Source organism: Lepidochelys olivacea, assembly GCF_965140295.1.
Source record: "Lepidochelys olivacea isolate rLepOli2 genome assembly, chromosome: 7".
Classification (NCBI taxonomy): Eukaryota; Metazoa; Chordata; order Testudines; family Cheloniidae; genus Lepidochelys; species Lepidochelys olivacea.
Genome location: NC_140417.1, coordinates 47,377,208 through 47,384,507, shown reverse-complemented (window position 1 = coordinate 47,384,507; position 7,300 = coordinate 47,377,208). Strand labels below are relative to the sequence as shown.

Genomic DNA, 7,300 nt, shown 5'->3' with positions numbered 1-7,300 from the left:
TCTACCTGTGGTGACTATGAGCTCGCTGGAGCAGGGACCGTCTCTCACTATGTGTCTTTATAGTGCCTGGCACAATGGGGCTCTGATCTTGGGTAGATACTACTGTCATACTCAGATTTGGGACAATTAAGCCCAGATCCTCAAAGGTATTTAGGTGCCATTCTCCTATTGATTTCAATGGGAGTTGGGGATCTGGACCTTAGATATACCAAGATGATGGGTGCCTCAGAAATAGCAGCACTAGGCAGGAAGCAGTTGGAGTAGGACAACTAGGGGGGAGGGATAGCTCAGTGGTTTGAGCATTGGCCTGCTAAACGCAGGGTTGTGAGTTCAATCCTTGAGGGGGCCATTTAGGGGATCTGGGGCAGAAATTGGGGATTGGCCCTGCTTTGAGCAGGGGATTGGACTAGATGAACCTCCTGAGGTCCATTCCAATCCTGATATTCTATGATTCTATGACAGCTTCTAGGGAACCTGCCACCTGTGGGTTGTTTCAGGAGAGCCCACGCAGATGCTGGAGTTCAGAGTACCAAGAGATCAAAGCACAGGAAGAGAGAAGATGTCTCAGAAAGCCGACTGCACTGAGGGCCTGATGTCTGGCGTTGCAGACTCAAAGAAGACCTGAGCCAGAGGACATCAAAGGCTGCTGCCAATGTGCATAACATTGGACACTCAGGAAATCAGATGGGGCTATTCCAGCAATGCTTTTATAGGTTGCAGCCATCATCAGCCCAGTCGCTCACAGTGAGAAAGTGATAGCAAGAGCTCTGGCTTCCATAAAACACCTTGTGGCCTTTATCTGGACCCGTCAATGTGGATTCAGCGAGCAGCAGTGGGGGTAGGGAGGGGAGGAAGTGATGAGAGGTGAGAAGTGATGGTGCCATGTCTGCAGCTAGGAAAGAGCAGGCTGGAGAAGTCTTGTCTGGGGCAGCCACTAAGGTAACCCTACCCCAATGGAAGTGCTAGCCAGAAATCCCCTGCTCCCTGCCCCCAACTTCACACCCATCAAGAAAACAGCAAATTGCCCCAGGTGGACCAAGTTGAAGCTGATTTCCAGCTACCTCAGAGAGAATTTCACTCAGGCAAATAGACAGTGGCCCTGTCCCCGAGCTGTAATGGCTGCGAGAAGGGAAGAGATGCTGGGATCCAGAGCAATTAACTTGTTTTTAATCACCTCAGCCCATATGTTCCTCATTTAGTCTGCAATTTGAGACAGAGGGAGAGAGACAGCACCATTGTGTATGAGTGGCTGTGTGGGCATGTGAGTGTCTGAGAAAGTATAGCTCTGTGTGTGAGACAGAGTATAGGTATATGTGTATCTAAGAGTGGATGGATGGATGTGTGGATGTACAAATGCATGGTTGTCTCTGGGCGTGTGCAAGTGTGTTTGTGGATGTGTGTGACTATATGCCAACGTGTGTGTCTCTAACTTCTCCATCAGTGGTGCAAACAATGTCCCAAAATGCCCAACGTGTTAGGTTCATACTTAAAACACCCCTATATGAATCACTGAGTATTGCAAAACAGTCTAGCTTGCTCCAGATCCCTGAACAGAACTATCATGCTGGTAGACTATTTTGCTACAGTGAAATGCCCAAAGCTAAGGCAGACTCTTGCCAAACACAAAGTACAGTGCAAAGCCAGACAGAAGCAGCTGGGCAGTCACAGAGCAGAGGAAAGATTGGGAGAGGGGAGTCATGCTATTTGAGGATGTTCAAGGAGAGACTTCTTCAAATTACCCAGAATCATTACAGATTTTTTTATCACAATGGTGTGAGGAGAAGGTGTTGCGGTCTTGCCGTGTAATAACCTGCGGGTGGGCGCTAGTGACAGATGTAGAGCGGGGATGAAACCCCAAGACTGGGAAGCCCAGATCATACCTGCCTCTGCCAGGGGCTTGGAATCTGTCACTTTTGTGCTTTGGCAACATGTCTCCAGCTTGTCAGATCAAGAAAGAATTGAATTCAAAGGGGGCGGGGGTGGGGCAGGATTTGCGTATGCAGCCGTACTTGGATGCCTGAGAGTGTATAGATGTGTTTGTGTGTGTGAATAGATCTATGTGTCTCAGTATGAATAAATGTGCGTGCGTGTGTGTAGGGCTGTGTGTGTCTGGAAGAGTGCACAAAGATTTGTGTGTGTATATAACTGAGAGGTTAGAGAGCTGTGTGTATGTGTGTGCGTTCATTCTTCTGCTCACCTGTGCTGGAGAGAAGGGGCAGATTAGGAGAGGGGGCCCATAGCTAAACCGGAAAAATCCTCCTCTTATGATGCATCTTCACTGAAATCAGTGTAGTTGCACCAATGCAAGTGAAAGAGGAGTCTGGGCCCACAGCTGTAACATCGGCACACCCTGGCACTCCGTTCTGCTAGAGCTTGGAGCACGTGCAGAGGGTGTCTCTCTCTCTCTCTCTCCCTCGCTCTCTCTATTTGGCTGATCAAATAGAGTCAAACTGGACCCCAAAAAAATAGGCTGATTTTAAAAATGCATGACTTTGAAGTTATGGAAATGCAAGACAGCAGCAGCCAATGGAGCGTGTTGGCAAAGGGATTTTTTGTTCCCCCTTCCTTTGATTAAAATTGGGTTGCAATTCATTAATAAAGGAAGAGTTGTACTGAATAAAGCTCCATCGCTTGTATCAGGACAGAGCTGCATAATTAACCCAGCTCCAGTCTGATTAGATGGGGAAAAAAGGCTTTTCAGTTTTGGTGCCTTCTCATAAAAGCCCGACACATTTGCCTTCCCTTGCAGGGAATTGATTTGAGCTTATTTAAAAATGAAGCTTGCAGCACGGCATAGCGGCTTCATGGAGCTGTATAAAAAGTGCTCTGATAATATTTTATTCATCCCTCTCTCTCCTTCCCTTTGCTCTGGAAATTCCAGGAGCTCCTGGCAGTCTCTGCAGGCAGCTTGGGGAGAGGAGCAAGAATCCCCTTTTAGAAAGCAATTACACATGCAAGTCACATCAGTTCAAGCCAAACTGTGAGCCAGATCCCGTAGCTGATGTAAGTCCATGTAAGTTCTAGCCAAGTCACTAGAGTTACGGTTGTTTGCACCAGCTGAGGAGCTATCCTGTGTATGTTTTTCCCCCTCTTTCCCTCTAATTAATGTCCCTCTCCATTTGTAGAAACCAGCTCTGCAACACTCCAGGAGGGAGAAAGATAATAGAGGATTTCTAGGCCAGGTCCTCGGCGGATGTGAATGGGTATCAGAATGGTGAAGAAAGTGCAGTGGCCCCGATTTCCACCAGAGGAGGATCCGGCCTGTTTAATCTGATTGGAACTACCACTCAACTTCAAAGCATAATGGACCACACAGCTGTGTTTGCAGAGTCCCTGAGCTGGGTCCAGGTGCTCTTTGGGGCATGGATTACAGAGCTGCTGGAGGACTACCTGGCTCCAGCACAGAACCTGAGGGGTGAGAAAGCTCTGTAGTGCATTGTGGGGAGCTGGAGCAAATTGTGACCCAAAGGGTTTTTGCTGTGCAAACCCCAGTGTGTTTTCACTCTTCCTCCCAATTCCCGTCTCCTTTCCTGTATATTCCCACAGTGCAATCCACATTCCATCAGGTCTAGTCTGTATCCTGTGCATCCTGGAGGCGTTCTTTTCTCTGCCATGGTGGCTCATGTAAGTTGCTGGGCTCCACACCCTGGTGTGGTCTCCCTGTGGCTGGCGCTACTGTGGCTATGCAGGGAGGAACCCGCCCCGTGGCTGCCTTAGATCTCCTCTGACTGTGGCTCTGGGTGCGGTGAGGGAGAAGCACAAATCGGTGGGGAAGGGCAGGCAGTGGGCCAACCCATGGTTCCAGATTTTCCTCTTGTGCCAGTATGCAAGGGGGCATATTGTGTCCTGACAAGGGCCGTAGCAAAATACCTCCCCCATTCCCCCAAGGAGCTAGAGGGAAGTCATTGTGCCTCTCTGAGGCTCATTTCCTTCCTGGGACTCCCCCTGTGGGGCTGCAGTTACATGCCCCCTCCTTGCACAGCACTGAGCCCAAAGGTTAAGTCTAGCCCAGACCCTCCATACTTGCATCTCTAAGCATTGTGTCTCCCTGGGGAAACACCTTCTGAATGGAGTTCCTGTAACTCTCCTCCTCCTTGGTTTCCACTGGGTGACCCACACCCGCACAGTTGGGGGCCTGTACATCAGCACAGCTGCAGCCTCACCATGAGAACAACTGGGGAGGTGGGAGCATAGCCTGGAACACCATGCTGGATAACTCTATTCAAAGAGAGGAAGGCTGGCCCTGTGATTAAAGCCCTGGCCTGGTATGCAGGAGGTGGTGGTTCAATTCCCATTTCTGCCCCCAGACTGATTGACTGACCTTGGGGATGTCCTGTAATCTCTGTGCACCACAGTGCTCCATCCCTAAAATGTAGAGTATGATTGGGACGATGCAGTCCTGAACATGGGGGGGCCCTGATCTCAGTTGGTGGCCTTAAGTGTTAGAGTAATATTGACACTATGAATAGACAGAATGGTGGTGAAAAACACCCCAGGCCTATCAGCGCTGCAATCGTAAATTCTAGGTTCTTCATCTGCTCGTGCAGACAGAGCCTATTACTATTTTCTGGACTGATTTATCCAATCAAGCGGGGAATGAAATCAATCTCTCATCTGATTTTAAAGTGTAGACTTTAGTGTGCAATTATATATTTTTTTTAGGTAGCAAATTTAATCCAGCTGATGGCTTTCTAGCTGAGCACTGGTGGGGGACAAAAAGGAGCTGCACAGTCATCTTTAAATATCTTAGGTGCCATAATCCCTGTGTCTGGATCCCTGTCTCGCACCTTTCGTGTGTTTTTAATTTAGGCGTACAGTATTTATTAATTTTCAGCCCAACTGTTTATTCTGTCTTTAGCAAACCTTAACATGTTATGATACATTTCATAACACGTGCTGTTCTTTTATCGAGCCAGATGCAGCAGGGGCCAGCCCCGTGGGAGATGCCTGCAAGTCAAAACAGGCAAGAAAGTCAAAACTAGCATCAAATAAAGGGTGAGCTTCTCCTCAACATGCAGTGCAAATCATTGCCAGCCCTGATAATCCACTCATTTACACCAGTTTTGCACTGCTGTAGCTGCATTCATTCCAGTGGGGTTACTCCTGATTTATGCTGGCCCAAGTGAGGAATTGGCCCCAGGGGGGTGGAGCTACATTGATTTACGATAGCATCAGATCTGGCTCCAGGTGTCTGTATTTGGTAACAAAGGTGGATGGGGGATGTTTCTCAAGGGCTTCCCCCAGCAGTGGGCTCCATCACCAGGTCCTGGACCCTCTGGATAGATCGGGGAACCCGTGGATTGTTGAGACTTTGTATGAATTCAGTGCTGGTGGAAGATGCTGAGATGGCAGCCCCGTGTGCCTGAACTCCCCTTTTTATCCACAGAATAGAAAGTACAGACTTCTCCTGCCTGGCCAGTATGCCTCAACCCTGAGCGGGAGGGGGAACTATCTGCAGGGGGAGAGTACAGCTTGGTCTCCATGGCCCATTCAGTCCCTGATCCCTCTGCTAAAATAACTGCTAAGGGGCTGTTTAACACCAGCTGTGGTAACTGTAGCTGGGCTGTGTGGGCTCTTATAATTATTTCTTTTCTCATTGTATCCACAGTGTGCTAGGCACTGCACCCTGCCACCCCACACACCGGAGGGCACTGCCATTGCCTTGAAGAGCTTAGAATCTCGGCACTTGCCCCAGTGACAACTTGATGGACATACCAAATGCATTGCACGTGGGCAACCAATTGGGTCACTCATTTGTCCTGGTCTGGATTTGAGTGGACACCCTATAGGGGCATCATATACCCAATCTGCAAACCAGCCCCAGTTTTTCTATTTATCTTAATGCAGAAGACATTCTAAAAAAAATGACAGCTGTTTCAGTGATCTGACCTTTTCTGAGAAACATTCATTGATGCCTGGAGAATAAATTATAGGGCGCAGTCTTGCCTGGAATGGGGATGGGATTGGGGGGGTAAGCTGGTGGGCCTTTTGGATCACTGGTTTCTATGATGATTCTACAGTCTTTCTCTGCGAAGGTCACCAGTGTATTGCAGAACATTCATCCAACCATCCATAGTGACACCTTGGTGTTCGTCATTTAGATTTCTGCAACACATTTTCGCTGACCCTGCCTTTCTCCCCATGTTGAAGCTAATTTCTCCATTGATTGGTTCTTACTTGGTTTAAAAATAGCTGGTTTGTAGCACAGAAGGGTAAAATTAGCAGCTTGCACTTGCTTTTACACAGATTTACAGCTGTTACAGAAGAGAGATGTCGGGTCTCTCATAGCCTCACTGCTTGCACTAAACTGCTACCTTGTTCCGGAGCCTTCTCCCCAAGTCCTGATGACCTGACTCTTCCTATTAGCTTCTTTCATCTTAAGACTGATCTTAGAACATACTCTGACTCTTTGTACCTGGGGGGAACACGCAGCACCCCAATGTTCATCCTTGTAAAATGATTGTGTGGTATCCAATGCAAAGTTTGTCATGTCGGGTGACTTCGGAAGGCTCATAATGCACTGAGCATTGTTGTTACAGTAATGTTATAGGTTTATAATTTGATGTATGTAGTTATGAGGCTGAAAATGTATCCTCATGGCTTAAAATAAGCCTAGGCAAAAACTCTCCAAGAGCAGAGAGTCAGTTCACACCTCATCAGGGCAGGTATGGGACAAACCCAGCCCAGCCTCACAGGAACAAAGGACGCTGGCCTAGGCAGCAACAAAAGGATCTGTGGGACTCTCAAGTGAGTCACCCCCCTTCCTTTGGCCAGTTTGGGACTGCGATGAGGTAATGTTCATCTGACTCTGAAGGGAGGAGGGGGCAAAGCCAAGAGAGAAGAAAGGACATGATAAAAGGGAGAGACTTTGCCATGCTCTTTCTCTCTCTTTCTCTTACATCTACAGACACCACACGAAGTGACTGAAGCGCTGATCAAAGGGGAGAGCCTGGCTGAAGAGCAACTAGCCAGCCTGTGGCGAGAAGCATCTAAGTCTGTAAAGACATTGAAAGTGTTAAGATCAGCTTAGACTGCATTTTGCTTTTATTTCATTTCACCAAATCTGACTTATGTTTTGACTTATAATCACTTAAAATCTATCTTTCATAGTTAATAAATCTGTTTGTTTATTCTACCTGAAGCAGTGCGTTTGGTTTGAAGTGTGTCAGAGGCACCCCTTGGGATAACAAGTCTGGTACATATCAATTTCTTTGTTAAATTGATGAACTCATATAAGTTTGCAGCAGCCAGGAGGCATAATTGGACACTGCAAGATGGAGATTCCTAGGGTTGTGTCTGG

At 47.8% G+C, this 7,300-nt stretch overlaps 1 long non-coding RNA gene across 1 annotated transcript; it reads left to right on the top strand.

Moving 5' to 3' along the window:
* The first annotated feature begins 2,957 nt into the window (after nt 1-2,957).
* On the top strand, nt 2,958-7,079 carry LOC311523645. Its single transcript, XR_014712396.1, has 4 exons — nt 2,958-3,013; nt 3,126-3,624; nt 4,917-4,995; nt 5,609-7,079. It is a non-coding gene; the product is annotated as an uncharacterized lncRNA (long non-coding RNA).
* Nucleotides 7,080-7,300: the final 221 nt, after the last annotated feature.